Source organism: Giraffa tippelskirchi, chromosome X (assembly GCF_054371585.1).
Source record: "Giraffa tippelskirchi isolate mGirTip1 chromosome X, T2T-mGirTip1v1.2.pri, whole genome shotgun sequence".
Taxonomy (NCBI): domain Eukaryota; kingdom Metazoa; phylum Chordata; class Mammalia; order Artiodactyla; family Giraffidae; genus Giraffa; species Giraffa tippelskirchi.
In genome coordinates, this window is record NC_137289.1 from 112,795,340 (window position 1) to 112,815,728 (window position 20,389).

Sequence of the window (20,389 nt, forward strand, 5' to 3'; positions counted from 1 at the left end):
AGTTTATGGTAAATTGTTATGCAGCAGTGAAAGCCAATATCACTTTTATTCTGGGAAAGGGCCTCAAATTAGAAAGTTGGAAAGTCTTCATCTCGGGAGTGTACGAATATTTTATTAAATTGAACAAAAAATGCATTTAAACCAGGGATTGCATAACTGAAGTATTTTCAGAGGCTAAACAGATAATCATATTGGAGCTGCTGCCAATCTGTTCTAGCTGGTAATTGCTATTTCTCAATACTGGGCCCTGTATTGCCAGACTCTCAACTGCTTTCAAAAGAAGCTGGAAATGTGGGTTTTTTTTTTTAATTTATTTATTTTTAAATTGAGGGATGATTGCTTTACAGAATTTGTTGGTTTCTGCCAAACATCTACATAAATCAGCCATAGGTGTACATATGTCTTCTCCCTCTCGAACCTCCTTCCACCTCCCACCCCATCCCACTCCTCTAGGTTGTTACAGAGCCCCTGTTTGAGTTCCTTGAGTCATACAGCAAATTCCCATTGATCTCTTTTCCATATGGTAATGTAAGTTTCCATGTTACTCTCCCCATACATCTCACCCTGGAAATGCGGGGTTTTATGTAGGCAACTCATTCGTGTGCATGTCCATGCATGCATGCATGTGTATATAAACAGGGAGAGCCAAATCGTAGCTGCAGGCCCAATTTTGGCCACAAAGGGCAAATTGTGATCTCAATTTTAAACAAAGTACATTATTTTGGCAAGAGAATTTTGTTTACAAGCGAAAATATGTTGAAATAATTAATTAGGTCCTGGATTTATCTCAATTGTAATCTTCCCTTGTTTGGCCTCTGGAAATGAGAGTTGAAGAATTACTTAGAAAAGTGATCATTCGGCTAAGAAGGTAATTTTTTGTTGCATACAAATGCATACTAAGCCTTCTTGGGAGTGTGGGGAGTTGAGGGAGAATGATGGAATATTATTGTCTTGAATATAATGAAGTAAGATATTTCTCCTGGAAGAATCTACATTTAAGTTAAAAGACAACAAACAGGCTTAATAGTAAGCAGTTCCTCCAACAATTGTGATGGATGGCTACTTTGGCATAGTGTTAATACACAAATCCTAGTCACTGAAACGTCAGGAAATATCCTAACCCTAAAAGTATTTACAAAAGCTATAGCAGGAAGTCTTTCTGACCAGGCCAAGCCATATTCTCAAATAGTTCCATTTGCTTTTATTTTCATCTGATATGTATAAATATGTATGTTACGATAGATGAGCTGTCTTAAAGGTAAGGTTATCAGTGGATTAGAGAGCTATATCTAAATTTAAATGATGGTACTATTTTTATTTTAAGAAAACTTATCTGATTTAGTGATAAATATCTATCCCAAGGTGAAAAAAAGTTTTATATTCTAGAAAAGCTTTTGAAATTAATCAGAAGTAATCTTCGCAAGTAATTACTTAGAATTAGTCAAAATATTAGCACAGGACTTCTAAAATTTTACAGAATTTTCCCTATGAGCTTTTTTGTTATAACAAAAGTTTTCTTTTATAATTTCTGTCTATCAATTGCTTAAAATCATTAAAATTCTGTACATAGGAATATTTGAGTTCATATTTTTAGATAGCTTATAATTTCCAACTTGGCATCAGATTTATATTAACTCCTTAATTGGTATAATTGTTTAACTTACTGTATATAGTAATTAAGAATTAACAAAAGTTATATAAAAGTGTAAACTAATTTGGGAAAACTTTTTAAATGGAATTGAAGCTTTCCTATTTGAATTGAATATTGATTTACAGAAGTATGTTAGTTTCAGGTCTGCATCAAAGTGATTCAGCTATATATATGTGTGTGTGTATGTGTGTATTTTAAATTATTTTCCAATATAGGTTACTACAGCATATTGACTATAGTTCTCTGTGCTGTATAGTAAATCCTTGTTGCTTCATCAGTAGTTTGTATCTCTTAATCCCATACTCCTAACTTATCCCTCCCTTCTTCTCTTTCCCTTTTGGTATAACCATAAGTTTGTCTTCAAGGTCCATGAGTCTGTTTCTCTTTTGTATATAGGTTCATTTGTACTATTTTTTAGATTCCATGTATTGTTTAGTCGCTAAGTTATGTCCGACTATGTAACCCCATGGACTGTAGCCCACCAGGCTCCTCTGTCCATGGGATTTTCTAGGCAAGAATACTGGAGTGGGTTGCCATTTCCTTCTCCAGGGGATCTTCCTGACCCAGGGATCAAACGTGTGTCTCCTGCAGTGGCAGGCATCAGAAGGCAGATTCTTTACCTCTGAGCCCCCCATGTAGAATTTGTCTTTCTCTGTCTGACTTCATTTTAGTGTGATACTCTTTTAGGTTCATCCATGTTGCTGCAGTGGTATCTTTCATTATTTTTTATGGCTGAGTAATACATATATATGTATTATTGCCCCTGGAGAAGGAAATGTTGACCCGCTCCAGTATTCTTGCTTGGGAAATCCCATGGACAGAGGAGCCTGGCGTGCTATAGTTCATGGGGTCACAAACAACTGGACACGACTGAAGCGACTTCGCACACACACGCGGTTTTCTGTTGGCAATAATCATCGGACCTGGGAGTATTAAGAGGGATCCTTAAGGATTTTCACTAGAGGTAATAGCAAACAGTGCTGCTCCCATCTCCCCTGCTGTACTCAGGGATCTATGAATACTGGCTACGGGAGAAACAACATCATATATTTGATGGCAACTCAAAGCATATACAGCATCCAGGATGACCTTGCCCAGCCCTGCAAGGTGTTGCCTCTTAGCTGTGCATTAAGTACATCTTCAAGAGGCCACGCCACTTTAACCAAGCTGCTTCTGGATGGTAGGGAACATGGTAAGATCAGTAAATTCCATGACCCCGAGTCCATTGCCACATTTCATTTGCCGGGAAGTGCGTTCCTTGATTGGAGGCAGTGCTCTGTGCAGCACCATGATGGTGGGTAAGATATTCCATAAGACCATGGATGGGAATTGGGGCAGAAGCACGTGAACAGAGAAGGAAAATCCACATCCAGTATCTCAACTCAAGTCACCAGATGGAAGTGAAAGTAAAGTGTTAGCTGCTCAGACCTGTCTGACTCTGTGACCCCATGGACTGCAGCCTGCCAGGCTCCTCTGGCCAAGAAATTTCCCAGGCAAGGATACCGGAGTGGGTTGCCATTTCCTCCTCCAGGGGATCTTCCCAACCTAGGGATCAAACCTGTGTTCCCCGCCTTGGCAGGTGGATTCTTTACCATCTGAGGCACCACCAGGTAGACTTCTTAAAACCTTGCCTACTAAGAGGATCCCCCTCAGTGCTGTTGTTCAGGGCTGTAAGCAAGTTGGGTGGTAACACTGCCACTCTCCACTTTGGTGCTGCCTACCTGCTGTGCAGAACTCTCTGAGGTTTTTCTTCCTCAGTTAACTGGCCAGAGAGCTCGTTCCATCAGGCCAGAGATGTGGGTTGGAAGAGTGAAGTTAATGAAGCAGAAATAGGGACATGGATTTAGGGGCCACTTCTTTTTTCTTTCTGTTTTTTGGTTGCACTGGGTCTTTGTTGCTGTGTGTGGGCTTTCTCTAGTTGCAGCGAGTGGGGTGTTCTCATTGATGGGGCTTCTCTTGTTTTGGAGCACAGGCTGTAGGCACATGGGCTTCAGCAGTTGTGGCGCATGGGCTTAGCTGCTGTATGGCATGTAGAATCTTCCTGGAGCAGGGATAAAACCCATGTCCCCTGCCTTGCCAGGTGAGTTGTTTATCTACTGTACCACCAGGGAAGTCCTTGAGGCCTTTTCTTAATGCAACTTATGCCTTTCAGGCCCACACAAGCCTGATTACATATGAATCACTTCCATTTGATGATAGAGCGCCGCAGTGAATACCCTACTGTATGGCTTGGCCAGTTGGACAACACTAGTTCATGATGAGCAGTTCAAGCTACACAGTAACTTGGTGGTCCACAGATAAGCATTTCATCAACCAAAAGTTGATTCTGAAAAGGAGAGTAATTACCACTAAGGAGGGCAGGGATTTGGCCACAAAGTTTTAAGGGTCAGGTCTTGCTTCATCTAGAGGGGCTTGCCGAAGACATCACACTGCATCTCTTTCAGCCGCTGACACGTGGAACACCAGTAGTCACATGGGTCACATGGCCCAAGTGACAGAGCAGCTTACACAGTGGCCCAGACATATGACGGGGTCTCCTCTTGTCCTGTGTGTGTGCATGCTCAGGTGCTCAGTTGTGCCCAGCTCTTTGCAACCCCATGGACTGCAGCCTGCCAGGTTCCTCTGGCCATGAGATTTCCCAGGCAAGAATACCAGAGTGGGTTGCCATTTCCTCTTCCAGGGGATCCTCCCAACTCAGGGTTTGAACCTGCATCTCCTGTGTCTCTCTGCATTGGTAGGCGGGTTCTTTTCCACTGTGCCAACTGGGAAGCCCTCTCTTGTTCTGAGCCCCACTCAAAACTAGCATGTCTTAGGTCACATTCCGGAGAAGGCAGTGGCACCCCACTCCAGTACTCTTGCCTGGAAAATCCCATGGACGGAGGAGCCTGGTGCGCTGCTGTCTATGGGGTCGCACAGAGTCGGACACGACTGAAGCGACTTAGCAGCAGCAGCAGCAGCAAGCCCCTGGTTGGCTAGCCTGAGGCCTGTGCTGACCCCTCTAATTCCAGGGGCCTTGGACTCAAGTTCTGTTGACCCAGCGTGATTCATGGGACCACACCTATGACCATGATTTGGAGAGTCTATGGTCAGTAGATCCCTCCAGAACCACACAAGGAGTTCCCCAAATGATATTTTTTTCTGGGACTTCATCATTGAGTCATTCTTAGAGTTGAAATAAGGCTCTGGAAAAGTCAGGTAGGCCTCTTCAAGTAGTCCCTTTCCCTGGAGAAGTCTCTGAGCATATTTCAGAAGGATTACTCATCCCTTCTCTCTGCCAGAGCAGGAGGGGGACTTTTTTGGCCCTTCCCCATGAAAAACCTGGTGGGGTTCCTGAAGTTAAAGCCTATGGCAGTGTGGGAATCTCTGCTATGACGTCACCCCCAGCAGTTTCTCACTCTCCCATTAGTCTGCACTCAGCCCTCAGCCATTTTTCTAAATTGCCATTACGACATACCTAACCAGTGTACGGGAGAAGGCAATGGCACCCCACTCCAGTACTCTTGCCTGGAAAATCCTATGGAAAGAGGAGCCTGGTAGGCTGCAGTCCATGGGGTCGTTAAGAGTTGGACACAACTGAGCGACTTCACTTTCACTTTTCACTTTCATGCATTGGAGAAGGAAATGGCAACCCACTCCAGTGTTCTTGCCTGGAGAATCCCAGCGACAGGGGGTGCTGGTGGGCTGCCGTCTGTGGGGTCGCACAGAGTTGGACATGACTGAAGCGACTTAGCAGCAGCAGCAGCAACCACTGTATGACTCCAGCGTGTCTTCTGCTCCAGGTAAGCAGATCTTGGCTGTGACTGTCTGGATCTGCCTGTGTTTCTAGATGGGTGGTGATTTGCCTGAAAACTCAGTTCTTTGTTGACTCCAAGAAAAGTCATGAATTTTTGTTTACCCAGTTTTCTCTTGTTGTCACGACAGGAATAATAACTTCCAAGCCTGACCAAAGGCATTAATTTCATATTTGAATCTTTGCATTCTTATATTTCTCAATTTTCTGTATGTGTGCTCAGTCGTTTCAGTCATGTCCGACTCTTTGTGACCCCATGGACTGCAGCCCACCAGGCTCCCCTGTCCATGGTGGTTCTCCAGGCAAGAATACTGGAGTGGGTTGCCATGCCCTCCTCCTTGGGATCTTCCCGACCCAGGAATCGAAACCAGGTTGCAGTGCGCCTGCAACCCCCATTGCAGGTGGGTCCTTTACCAATTGAGCCACCAGGGAAGCCTGTATGACCCCCTACTCCTACTGTATAAGAGTATTCTTCTTGAATCTTTTGCTGAATACACCAAATAGTTTCTAAAACTGCCTTTCCTTTTTTTGGTAGCTGATTATTTTCGTAAATGAGATGTTTTCCTTTGAATCGTTAAGAGTCAAAATATTCCTTTTCCCTTATGCTGCAGAAATTTTCATCCCTTAGAGCTTGTATTGTATCACTCTGAATATTTATTCTAGAAAGAGAATAAATCTCTTTAAGCCAGGGGGTTGTAAACAGACTGCCTGTAGCTTTTTTTGATCTTGACCTTGAGCACTCTTATGTTAACCCTCTCAGATCTAGATTTGTAGCAGGTATCAGAGAGCAATGGTACCAGCCAAACTCGCCCTACCCTTCTGGCATTCATTTAGCACGATTCCAATAGACTGCAGTCGCATCTCCTTGTCCTTCGAGTCTTGAGTTCTCAGAAACCTGGAGTCTAGTGTGGTCTGTAGTTTGTATAAGTGCAGGATGGAAACAATTAAACCCACTATAACTGTGCTACTCAAAGTGTGGTCCCTAATGCCACTCTCTGACTTATTCCCATTTTATTTTTCTAGGGAGTTATATTCATTGATTTTATAAAAGCCTTGATCAATGATGGATTGGGAATTTTTTTAAATTTATTTTATGTGAGTATAGTTGATTTGCAGTGTTATGTTAGTTTCAGGTGTACAGCAGAGTGACTCAGTAATACATATATATGCATTCCTTTTCATGTTCTTTTTCTGTTAATGGTTTATCAGGGGATATTGAATATAGTTCCCTGTGCTATACAGGACCTTGTTGTTTATTCATCCTATATGTAATAGTTTGCCTCTGCTAATCCCAATCTTGGATTGAGAATTTTGGAAAAACAGTCCTTCACCACAGCTAGTTTCCAGGTGGCTAGTGCGTAAGGAATCTGCCTGCAATGCAGGAGACCTGGGTTTGATCCCTGGGTCAGGAAGATGCCCTAGAGAAGAGCATGGCAACCCACTTCAGTATTCTTGCCTGGAGAATTCCATGGACAGAGGAGCCTGGTGGGCTACAGTCCATGGGTCGCAAGTAGTCGGACACAACTGAAGCGACTTAGCACGCACGCATGCACAGCTAGTCTGAGAAGCACTGTCTTAAGTCTCATCCCTCCTGAGTGTCTCCTTGACTTTGATTCCACTCCCATTTCCTAAGGTACAGTGAGCCAACAATGTTCCCCTTAAGCTTCAGGTCTTTTACTCTGGAAGGATGTGTGAAGAGAAGGACTGGGTTGTGAGGGTGGGGGATAAGGAGGTGTGGGAAGACGGCAGAGGCTCACAAGGGAAGGGCCTTGACTGACATGCTCAGAAAAGCTCTCTCCTGCAGTAGGTAGGGGGCTGCCAGATTCTGCTTCAGTGGCATCTCTGAGTCTACAAGTTCAAGGAAGAGAGTGGCGGGTCGGGGAATCCTGCGACTCCTTTTCCTTCTTTCTCCACTGTGGGTCATTCTGCTCTAACTCAGGGGACAAGGCTGTGCTGTTTAATCCAGCCTCCTCCACACTGTAATCGGTGAAAAGACACCTCTTCCCACCCCCCACCCCCTGTGTGGGGCGTAGGCTGTGTTCCCTTCTCCTCACTTTCAGCACTTTGCCCAGCAATCAGGAATGCTTCCGAGGATAGAACAGGCTCTGTCAGCAGCTCTGTCAGCAGCGCCCTGAGGTGCCTGGCAAGGCTGTCGTAGCCTGTAGGCAACTAAGTGTGGTAGGTACTGCTGAGAGGCCACGTTTCCTGTACTCTGAGTCTGTGTGGTTGAATTTTGAGATCTCATGTAGGGCATCATATTTATCTTTATTAACTTCTTATTTATTTATGACTGTGCTGGGTCTTCTTTGCTGCACACGGGGTTGCTCTAGTTGCAGTGAGCAAGGGCTGCTTCTTCGTTGCAGAGAGCAGGCTTCTCATTGCGGTGGCCTCTCTCCTTGTGGAGCACAGGCTCTAGAGCACAGACTTCAGTAGTCGTGGCTCTCGGGCTTAGCCGCTCAGGGCTTGTGAGATCTTCCCGGAGGGATAGAACCCGTGTTCCCTGCATTGGCAGGTGGATTTTTATCCACTGTGCCCCTAGGGAAGTCCTATCATTATTTTTTAGTGTTCAGAGTCAATACAGCATTCTTGCTTATTAGAGATGCTTGGAACCTATTTCTTACCTATCTCTGTGCCTCATGCCAACAGTGCCTTTTCCCAACTCGTTAGTAGCTATGACCAGCAGGACAGGACGAGATCAGAGCTCTGTGGCACTCCCTGGGTGACTTCTCCTCCTATTTGCATCCATTCATGACCCCCTCTGCTAGGTTCAGTTGCTTGACAGATTATGAATCTACCTAACCATCCTATTGTCTAACGAGACCCTGTGAAGAGGATGGATAATTTCTCCTACGCTTCCCTCTTCCCTCATCCCTTCTGCCAGAGAGTCCTGTATATAATAATTATAAATAGTAATACTAGTTATTGTAATTATTATTATAAATCTGGTTGGAGTTTGTTCGAAGGCAATGTCACCCCACTCCAGTACTCTTGCCTGGAAAATCCCATGGACGGAGGAGCCTGGTAGGCTAAAGTCCATGTGGTCGCTAAGAGGCAGACACGACTGAGCGACTTCACTTTCACTTTTCCCTTTCATGCACAGGAGAAGTAAATGGCAACCCACTCCAGTATTCTTGCCTGGAGAATCCCAGGGACGGCAGAGCCTGGTGGGCTGCCATCTATGGGGTCGCACAGAGTTGGACACGACTAAAGCGACTTAGCAGCAGCAGCAGCAGCAGCAGCAGCAGCAAAGAAAGCAGCTCTTAACAGTGTGGTGTTGCTTGTTATCAGCCAGATTCAGGTGCTAGGCGAGAGCCAGGTGTTCCTTGTCCACTCAGTAATAAAATGCATACTGGGTTTTGTGAGCAGAGCTTGTCTCAGAGGTGATATAGGAAAGGAAGGCCACCGTCAGACTAACCTGGGCCTGGAATTTTGGGGTACCCATAAACCTTTGCTCATGAGCCTCCAACAGGGGTTCTTGATCGGGGCTAGTTTTTGTGCTAGAAGATACCCGACAGCTCCTGGAGACATGCGTTGATTGTCACAACAGAAACAAATTGAGGGCCTGCTGCTTGTTCTCAGGGGCACAGAGGCCAGGGATGCAACTGAAACATCCTTCAGTACACAGAGCAGGCACCCTCCCCAACCAAGAATGGTCCAGCCGCAAATGTCAATAGTGCTTGGGCTGAGAATCCTTGACTTAGAATTTATCCCGTTCTAAAACCTGCACTACTGGAGCATGGGGGCAAGGGGATGATCCATCTGCTCAAAGGCCAGGCCACATCCCTGAAGATTCTAGTTTCACTGGTCTGGCTGGGGTGGAGCCCAGATAGGGTATTTCCATGAAGCTCCCCTAAGGTTTCTCTCCTAGGTGGACAGGATTGAGAACCACTCCCTGGAGAGTCTGGTGAGATGGAGGCCCAGGAAGAGCCTGACCACCTTCATTGTCTTGTGATCAGAGGGTTACTGAAGGGTTGTCCGCTCGGTGAGGAGGCAGCAGCAATGGAGAAACGCCCAGGAGATGGAGAGAAGGCTCCCAGGCACCAGAGAGGATAAGATGGAAGTTCAAGGCAGAGTCTTTTGTGAGAACTGGGGAAAGAGCAAGCCATCTAGATTAAAAAAACTGAAACCCTTCTGGATGGATATTCCCAGGGCCCTTCGTCTAGCTAACAGACCAGACTGCTGAGGCGAGGAGAAAGCTGCCTTTCCGCAATGAACATGGCCTCTGCCATGGTACAGGGCTCAGTGGCCCCAGAGGCTGCTGGATGTTGGCGCCCTTGCCCCTTCCTCCAGGACCTTCGCTCAATGTGCAGGGCACAACTGAAGCAGCAGCCCTAGCTGGAATCTGTCTTAGCTAAGATCTTCTGGCAGGAAAGGGGGGAGGTCCCTGCCTTAGGTGTTTACAGAAAAAGAGAGAGAGAGAGAGAAAGCCTAGAAGAAGAAACCAGATCCGTCCTGCAGGCAGCCGAGAAACCCTATCCTGACGCCAGCCCACAGGGTGGAGGCTCCAGGCTGATCGTGGTGTCCTAGGGGTACGAACAATCCAGGAAATGGGGAACTCATTGCAAGAAACTACAACAGCTGGATTCCCAGGCTGTGGGTGAGACGGGGAACTTTCTGGGCCTTGTGCCCGCCCATTAGCCAACCTTGGAAAGAGTACCTCAAGCCTCACCCCAAACCGCAGTGCAGCCCGCACGCACCCGGGCAGCCCTTGATTTATTCCTTCGCTAAAGAGAAACCAAAAAGCCATAGCACGGACGTTGGCGCCGGCGCAACCACACACCTAAGTTCAATCTCCGCTCTGTCCGTAACCGTGAACACCTGCGGGTTTCTAAGCGGCGTTTCTTTTCGGAGAGGGTGGGCATAATAACAGCAAACTTGAGGCGTGATCGGGAGGGTCAAATCCGCGAACTTGGCCATGATCACCCGCCGCGGTTGTCTCTTCTCTTTGCCTGCGACTCACGCAGCTCTCTGCATAGATGACATGGAGCTAGGGGCCCCGCATCTGGGAGGGGATCGAGCAACCGGTGTGTGCACTTGGAGTGAAAGGGCACAAACTGGGAAACCCAGAGATACTTTGGGATAGTTCGGTTTACTAGGGCACGCCCCTGGCGCGCTCCGGCACCCCGGAGAGGAGTCGGAGGTGTCAGCCCCGCTCCAGAAGAAGCGCTGGCACAAAAGGAAGGGGTGGGTCGGAGCCCCAGCCGCGCCAGCGCTCCGGGGAGGCGGAGGAAGGAGGGTTGGCCGGGGGCGGGAGGGAGGGAGGGAGACAGGCGAGAGGAGGAGTTTTCAAGTTCTGCCTCCGCCGCTCCGCGGCGCAGTCTCGGTCCGGTCGATCTCCTCCCGCCTCCGGGACGCGCGCCGCGCAGCTGAGATGGGGAGCCCCTCACTCCGGCCCGCGCTGCTGCTGCTCTTGCCGCTGCTGCTACAAGTCCCGCCGAGCCGCGGCTTCCCAGGTAGGGCCGGCGGCGGGCCAGCCTCCCCAGCGGGGTGCCGGGGACCACCCCCATCCCCGGCTTGGCCGGCGGGTGGTGCGAGGCGCCCTTTGTTTGCGCCGACTTCGTTTTTCGCCCCCCCGGGATGGGGGGACGCGGAGTGGGGCTAGCGTCCGGGCATCGGGAGGGGAGAGCCGATTGTCAGCCGGTCGCCGGGAGCCGACGGACCCTCTGCGCCCGGAGTTCCAGGGGGTCAATCAAACCCACGTAGGCGCTAGAGGCGACCAAGAGACGTTTGGCCGCGGGCTACTTTCTTACCCTCAGGAGTTGCCTCTCCTGCGGTTGCTGGCGGCTGGGACCCAGGGGGCTGACAGCTTGTGCTGGAAGGAGCACCTACCCCCTCCCACTCGAGGTCCCAGGCCACCCCCTGGGGCTGCAGGGCAGGAGTCGCCCTAGAAGGACTCTAGTGGACGGCGCGGGCGGGGCCTCTCCCGCATTCCGCCCCCCCCACCCCTGCTGGGGATTCCGAGAAAGTCTGCACCGCTGGGAGAGAGGTGCCAGCTGAGAGTGGTGACATGTGGCAAGCGCTTGGTTAGCACGTGGGCTTTGCTAGACAGGGGGTGGGGCTTCTGGTTTCTGGAAGGCGTGGTCTGTAGCATCTAAGGGGACCCAGGTGTTTGTTAGGGCTCTCCTGGTGTTGACAAAACCTTCTTTGGAAATGCCCTTTTAAAAAATGCAGCCAAGTCCCTCATCCGAGAGGCTTAAGATAACAAAGAGCTTCAGGGGAGCTGGGAAACACGGATGCATCCGTGTCGCCCTGGAAAGAAGAAATCCATGGGCGCATTTTAACTTAGTGTTAATGGGAAAGTGGGTGATGTGGACTATGGGGTCGGCAGATATCTGGCTTTACTTTCAGTACTGTGGGCAGTTTAAATTTGGGGTCTGAAAAGCGAACCTACAGAGTTGTGGGTGAAGGTTGGAGGGGGAGGGTTCCCAGGTAGCATGCTGGGGAGATGTAAGGCTGGCTGCTGGACATTCCCTGCACATCCACTAATGAGTGAATGAATCCAACGTGTGAAGTGATAATCAGGAACTTTTGTTTCCAGCTGACTCTTTTTTGTAGGAACTGATTCAGGGCAAAGTGGAAAGGAGACTTTATCCTCTGTGCCAGGCAAGTGCCATTCCCCTGTCCCCCAGGTGGAATCATTCCCACCCACCCCCAAAGCGGGAATCAGGTTACTGTGAAACTAGAGGGGAGGGAGAAGCCCGCACTGGACAGGCAGCAGGGGGAGAAGTTGAGAAGTTAGAGGTGGCTTTTCCTGCTGAATTGGGAGGCATCTCTAAGCCGCCCGTGCATCTGGTGGAGCCTTTCTTAGGCAAGTGGCCTCTTTCCTTTTTCCATCTGACCTTCCTCCCCTCTCTCACCCTGCCCTCTGCTCTCCTTCCTTCTACCGCATAGCTTGCTGCCAGAGCCCAGCCACCCACAGAGTCATGGGTTTCCAGCTTGGGCGCTCACTACTTTTGGGAACTGGCCCTGGTTGGCCCGGCTCCTTCCTCCAGTGCCAGCCTGCAGGCTGCCCCCAACTTGGCACATCCCAATGGGATCTTTCAGGAAATGTGCTCTGCTGGGGCTGATGATTCCAAAGGAGCAGATTTCAGTCCAAGCCAGAGGTTTTGGAAGTCTGGGGAGGGGAGACTCTCTAGGCCTGTGGGTCCCAAGGCAAGTCCTGTCAGCCAAGTTCACCGTAAGTCCTGAGTGACAGATTTTGAAGATCATTTCAGAGGCAGTCTCTTAGCAAGTGTACATTGTGTCTCTGGTAAGAGGCCTGGAATCAGGAATCTCTGAAAGAGGGAGATGGGGATTGAGAAGCCCCATCAGCACTTCTCCCCCTATTGTATAAACATCTGAGATTTAATAGGGCAACTGTCAGAGAGAGAGAAAATCATTCCCAGTCCCACTCCTAGAAGGTCTCTGGAGTTCTTCCATCTTTGAATTTGATGCAGCTTTTCTGGCTCTCTGATTTATTCTTTGTAGCCTACCAAGATGCAGTGTCTATAGAAACCCACATGAAGTATATGGAAAGTTCATAGCTAAGTTGTCTATGTTGGATTGTGTTTGTATGTCTGTAAGATAGGATTTCTTACTCTGTTCTTTGTTTTTGCTTTTATTGATGTGCAATTGACATATAACATTAGTTTTGGGTGTACAGCATAGTGATTTGATATTTGTACACACTGCACAATGGTGACCACAGTAAGTCTAGTTACCATGCATCACTGTACATAGTTACAAGATTTTTTTTCTTGTGATGAGAACTGTTAAGATCTACTCTCAATACAGTATTATTAATGATAGTCCTTCCCTGGTGACTCAGATGGCAAAGAATCTGCCTGCAAGGCAGGAGACCCAGGTTTGATCCCTGGGTTGGGAAGATCCCCTGGAGAAGGAAATGACAACCCACTCCAGTATTCTTTCCTGGAGAATCCCATGGACAGAGGAGCCTGGTGGGCTACAGTCCATGGAGTCTCAAGAGTCGGACGCAACTTAGCAACTGAACGCATATGGTAGTTGTACTTTTAGTTTTTTGAGGAACCTCCATGCTGTTTTTCCATAGTGGCTGCCCCAGTTTATTTTCTCACCAATAGCACATAAGGATTCCCTTTTCTCCACATCCTTGCGAACACTTGGTGCTTCTTGTCTTTTGGAGAATAGCCATTCTGACAGGTATCTCTTTGTGGTTTTGCTTTGCATTTCCATTTTATTCTGTTTGTAATGAACTCTTGAAACCTCATTTACATCTGAGATTTTTGAGGTTCATTGTACCTCCTTTTTGCAAGCAAGGCTGAAGATAGAGAAAAAGCGCTGTGGCCACTAAGAAAGGCTCCATGAATCTGATGCTTGGTGAAAACTGGTAAAGTGTGTGGTTTCACCAGCCAGGAAAACCAAGTGAGGATGGCTGAAAGCCAAACCAGACCTCACCAGCCAGAGCAGTCTTTTCAAATGCTGCATTTGGAGATAAGTATTAGGAGCTGAACACCTGGCTCAGGATATACAATTAAAGTCTCATTGGGAGCGGGTTAGGGTAGAAATTTCTATCTGGGTTTAAAACATGTAATCAGCTGATAGAACTCCTCTGCATTCAAAAGGAGAATGCTAGTGAGAAATGGCATATTTTCTGCCCTAACAGTAAACATGGATGTCACAGCCATGAGTGATTGCAGCCCTCCAGTGTGAGCTGGTGGGAAACTCAGGAAAGAAAAGAATTCCTGCCATCTTGACTGCAGCCATTCCCTACAGTGAGCCCTGAGAAAACCCAGGATGTAAAAACACAGGGTACTGGCCCCAGACAGCTGAGGTGCATATCAAAGGAATGATTTCAGTGAGCCCAGACTTGCATCTTCCCATAGATAGAAAAGCACTGAATTTCTAACGTGGGTTATCTAGTTTTAATTAATGATAATCTTTTGATGTTCAGACTACCTGCCCTTTGGTGTTTTTAATATTTATTTTCATTTATTTATATGCCCTGTGAGAACTCTTAGTTGCAGCATGCAGGATCACAGTTCCCTTACCAGGGATGAAACCTGAGCCACCTACTCAGGTTGGAAGCAGGGACTCTTAGCCACTGGACCACCTGGGAAGTCCCTACCTGCTCTTTGTTGCAAAACTTCTACATAACCTGGCCCCTCCCCTCACCTCCTCAGAGCATTTCTCTCAGGGTTACTGGAGATGGTATCTCCCGGCTTGAAATCCTAAAAATTCGCACCGAATAAAACATAACTCTCAGGTTGTGAATATTTTTTAAGTGGACACTGGGAAAAGCAGGACCTTTTCATCTGGCATTTTCTTATTGATAACACTTTCAGTACAGTATCCTGCTGCTGCTGCTGTTCAGTTGCTAAGTCATGTCTGATTCTTTTGCATCTCCATATACTGTAGCCCACCAGGCTCCTCTGTCCACGGAATTCTCCAGGCAAGGATGCTGGAGTGGGTTGCCACTTCCGTCTCCAGGGGGATCTTCCCAACCCAGGGATTGAACCCATGTCTCCTGCATTGTAGGTGTATTCTTTACCACTGAACCACTGGGAATGAGAATGCCTAGTTTTGGGTTTGAGTGAACAATCCAAAGAAACCAATGAACAGAAGAGCTGCTTTGCTGTGCCAGGGAGACTGCTTTCTTGTGGGTGATGATGCAAACCATCCTTATATCTCCTTTTAGCTCATTATAAAGACTTGTCTCATGGTGTAACCTAGAGGGCTCCTTTCTCTAGGCAAACATCTACCACTTTTCAAATGACACCAGAGTTGAGCTTGTCATCTTAAGTTGAATGTGTGGTTTAACAATACATGTGGTTTATCCCTGACACCCCTGGAGGCAGGGTCAAGGCTCACTGTGGGAGTTATGTGTGCAGGTGAAGGCAAATGGAGAAAACTTAGAACCTAGAGTAGAAAAGTCCAGTTTCTGGCAGTTGGCCCTGAACTTGTTTGTGTAGCCATCCTTTTAGATGTGTGATAAGGCTTTGGGGTGTGAGGACTTGCAGTAGTGTGAAAGGTGGTGCTAGTGGTAAAGAACCCGCCTGCCAGTGCAGAAGACATGAGATACGGGTTCAATCCCTGGGTTGGGAAGATCCCTGGAGAAGAGAATGGCAACGCACTCCAGTATTCTTGCCTGGAGAATCCCATGGACAGAGGAGCCTGGCGGTCTATGATTCATAAGGTTGCAAAGAGTCAGACACAACTGAAGCCATTCAGCATGAAATTAATCATACGTATTGGATCCCACAGTCCACCATTTTTTGTCTTTAAGAGTTATCCTGTATATATATATATATAAGTATATATACATATTTAAACATTTTACATAATGATATGCTCAATGAACAAAACATGAAAAAAAAAGGGTGGAAATTTTCACTCTAATTCTACTGCTCCAACATGGAAGTTTATGGTGTATTCTTTGAGCCCCCTTTCCCATTTCTCCCATTTCTTTCTTTTCTCCCTCTTCTCTCTCCCTCTCTTCCTTTTAAAAAATGGCAAAATATTTCAAATATAAGCAAAGTATTCACCATCTATATTCAACTGATGTTAGTATTTTCCCACATTTACTTCAGATATTTTATAAGAACTGAGACATTAGCGGCTCCTCATGTATGCATTTCGCTTCCTTCTCCTTCCTCCCTGCCCAGAGGAAGCCATTAATATAAAGTTGCTGTATATCTTTCCAATCCATTTTACTGCATATCTCTAGAAAACATATTGTATTATATTCTGCATTTAAAATTTTTGTATACTTAATCTTATGCTGTATTTATCATGCAACTTGCTTTTTTTTTTTACCATACATTGTTTTGAGATTTCATCTTGTTTTATGTAGCTCAAGTTCACTCATTTGAACTTCTACAGCTTCTTATCGTATGAATAATACACCTCCATTTATTTCTAGAAATGGTTGTATACATCTGTTTTTACTAATGGCAATGCTGCAAGGAACATTCTAGCACATGGCTACTCCTGTCTTATGCCAAAATTCCTGAGGCGTATGTCTAGAAATGGAAGGGCTGATTTGAAGGATAGTTTCAAATGAAGTGCAAAGTTTTTCCAGCCTACTTGTACAATTGTATTTCTACCAATGGAACTTAAAGAGTGTCTGTTTCATGACAGCCTTGACAGTTAAATTGTTGCCAATCTCCTGAGTATAAATTGGTATCTTGATGTATATTATCCTGAATACCAGTGAGCCTGAAGATTTTTTTATATTAACATTCTATGGTATTTGCTTCAAATTCAGGTCATTTTCTGTTCTACAAAACTTCTAATCATTTTTGTCATTTGTTCCCGTTGGACTATCTTCTTTATATATCCTGGATAATAATTCTGCATTATATACATTCCAAATATTTTTTCCGAGACTGGGTCTTGTCTTTAAACTTTATTTATGTGTCTTTTATTGCACAGGAGTTTTGTATTTTTGTGTAGTGAAATGTAGCCATATTTTTCTTTATGGGTTATGGTTTGTGAGTTTTGTTTGATAGCTTTTCCTACCTCATGTTTATGCAGATATTCCTCCTTTTCCTCAAATTTGGGGCTTTCAAATTTAGGTCTATAAACTGTCTGGAAATTATTTTTTGGTTTGGCGTAAGATAGGATTCTAACTTAGTTTTTGTTTTTCCTTGTATATGATTTATACATATACAAAGCTAATTAACTAGCTAATTAATCTCAGCATATTTATTGACCTTTCCCCCACTTTATCATATTACAAATTTGACATATGTATGTGTCATATAACAAATTTAACATATGTATGTGACATATAGAATATGTAACATATTCTATATGATATATATATAGAATATATAATGTCATTATATATATATAATACATAATACATATGTGTATGCTAAGTCACCTCAGTTCTGTCTGAGTCTGTGCAACCCTATGGACTGTAGTCCACCAGGCTCCTCTGTCCATGGGGATTCTCCAGGCAAGAATACTGGAAAGGGTTGCTGTGCCCTCCTCCAGGGGATTTTCCTGACCATGGATCAAACCTGCAGGCAGATTCTTTACCACTAGCCCCACCTGGAAAGCCGTGTGTGTGTGTGTGTGTGTGTATTCAGTTTCATACTTCATCCTGTATATAGTTTGCAGTATCTGCTTTCCTGGTTAGTTATATTTCACACATATTTTCCAGACTTGATTAGTGGCTATAAAATAGTTTGTTGATATAAGATAATTTGCCCATGCCCCTATTGTTAGATGTTTAATTTTTCACTGTGTTAAACAACATGTGATGACTCTTAGAATGCCACTGTCCTGGTAAAGTGGAGCTGTGCACCCTAGGTGCCCTATCTCTCCAGTAGGTCTCAGTCCCGTCCCATCTCTACGGAGAGTCCCTTCTTTGAGTTAACACATCTCCAGTTGATTCTCGGTGAGTGTTTCTGTGATGGTCACGGAGATGCATTGATCAGATGTGCCTTCAAAAGGACTGATTGTCTCAGCTGGGGGTAATGCTGTTCTCAGACACCCGTCACCTTTTGGTCCCTTAAGAGCTTGCCTCAGCTGTTGGGAGTGCTTCACCGAAGTTCATGTCCTCGAGGTGGGCCATAGCCCATGGCTGATGGAAATAGGGATAGAAAGCTACAGCCATTTTAGTCCAACATCAGAAGCTGTCAGGCTTCCCCAGTGGCTCAGCGGTAAAGAAACCACCTGCAATGCGGGAGCCACAGGAGACGTGGGTTCGATCCCTGGGTTGGGAAGAGCCCCTGGAGAAGGAAATGGCAACCACTCCCGTATTCTTGCCTGAAGAATCCCATGGACAGAGGAGCCTGGCGGGCTACAGTCCATGGAGTCACAAAGAGTTGGACACGGCTGAAGCGACTTAGCACGCGTGTATGCACAGAAGCTGTCACTGGACTGACTTTAAAGCTTGACTTCTCCCTCTCTCCAAACATATTTTCTTCTTGTCCCTTTCAAAGGTGTGGATCCCTAATAAACACTGTGTGTACTAAACTCCATCTTGTAAGGTATTATACCTCCCAAAGAGCCCAACCTGTGGCAATTGTCTTCTCTGCTTAGAGCCAGGAATCAGTCCAGATCCTCTTACTGCCTGGATAGATTATATGGAGGCCAGGGTGACTTGGAAAGAGGGAACTGCTCCTGATATGAGACATATCTTGCAACGCTGAGAAATATGCCATATGGAGTTGGAGAATTCACAAGTTCTGGAGGACTTCCAGTTCAACTCTGATTCTGGGGGAAGGGGGCAGGGTAGGAGGGGAGGGACAGTAATTTCTTAAAAGCTTCTGATCCGTTCAAAACATATTTTGGAAACTACACTTCTTTGCATTAAGTGAATAATAAATAACATTTATTTTCCATGATGAAAGTAACATATGTTTATAATGGAACATTTAGAAGAGAAGAAAGAAGAGCATCCAGTGATCAGACTCTTTTCCATGCATTGTTTATTTTGACTTTGTTTTACATTATTATAAATCATATCATTTATATAATTTTGTTACAGCACATTTTTCACTTAATATTATAAACCTAAGCCTTTTCTATTTTAACCCTTTATAAACATTTTAATGACTACATTATATTATATCCAGTGAATGTACTTTGGTTTATTTAACCATAACATTGACTGTTTGGTCAGTTTATAGTCTCTTTCTATTTTAAATGATGTTGCAAAGAAATCTTTGTACATTCTTTTAATTTTTTAAAATTGGAGTATAGTTGATTTACAGTGTTGTGTTAGATTCAAGTATACAACAAATGCAAATTCTTTTTCTATATTTAATATTCTTTTTGGGGGATAGATTCCCAGAAGGGGAATCACTGGATCAAGGGATTTGAATATAGGCTTCTAATTCATGTTGCTAGATTGCTTTCCTGAAGAGTTTCATGTTCATTTTTTGATATGGAATAAGGAACAGTTTATGTAATTTTATACCTGTCTAGGTGGTCAGAGACCAGGTAAAGAAACCTGAAGCAGAACTTGGCTTCTCTAGTTGGGAAAGTCCTTTCCAAATGGTCTGGCCTTCATCACTTTTAATTTCTACTCACCATCTCTCATCCAGGATACAAGTAGAGCAGGACCATTACTCGATTCTCTTGTCCTGTTTGGAGCTTTGAATAAACTCATAAAGGAGAATGTTCTTACCTGTGATGGTTGCAGTCCCTGCTGGTAAATGTATGATCAAGATGTTGCTAATTCAACAGTCAGTGATCAGAAGAGAAAGGCTAGAGGGAGAGATCTCTAAATTCAAGATTATTGCTTTGAAGTTTGGGGCCTGGTGCTGCTCTAAAGGTTAAGAATCACCATTCACTGGAGTTCAACAGTTAACATTTGAATAATGATTCAGTTCCAACTTCCAAATGAGTTTAAATTTTTAAATTAAACACAGACTTTCTCTCTAAGGTTGTGGTTTTCAAGGACTCATCAAGAAATTTGACTTTAGCCATGCCTGGGTGAGCGGTTTCGAACAAACATCCATATCATCAATTTCAGCAGTCATTTCCTACAAATAGACTAAGGCAGCTTTGAACTTCTTTTGTCATTAAGACATTTGATTTGCCTCCTTATCCTCCACCCCAGTTCGTTTCACAAGATGGACTTCTTTTCAGGTACCATAAACACCCAGTTCTACCAGGTTTTCTTTGACTAAAGGAGAAACTCTGGGCTGTGCCTGAGTCACACACATTTTACTGCGTCTCTGCTGGCATGAGATTCATATTCATTGGCCTCTTCTCAGAGTGAAGTTGACTTTCTCTCAATCCCGAGTCCAAAATTCCAGTGGACACACGGTGATTCCCAAACCATTGGAGGCTCATCTTGACGGGCTCTGGCAATCTCAGTCCAGCCGGGTTCACTCTGAGCGGTCCCCTGTCCCTTTGTGAATGGCCACAGAAGCTTTCATTCTTGCCCTGCGTTCTAATAGCCCCTCTTGCATGGACTGTGCCAAAGCAGTGCTTCAAAATATTCACCCATATCGTGTGGCTTTTCTTGCTGC

General features: G+C 45.5%; 1 protein-coding gene across 5 annotated transcripts in view; it reads left to right on the top strand.

Moving 5' to 3' along the window:
- Window positions 1-20,389, top strand: part of LOC145536232 (X-linked retinitis pigmentosa GTPase regulator-like) — an 87,830-nt gene that overhangs the window by 58,983 nt on the left and 8,458 nt on the right. The gene's annotated exons all lie outside the window — the stretch shown is intronic.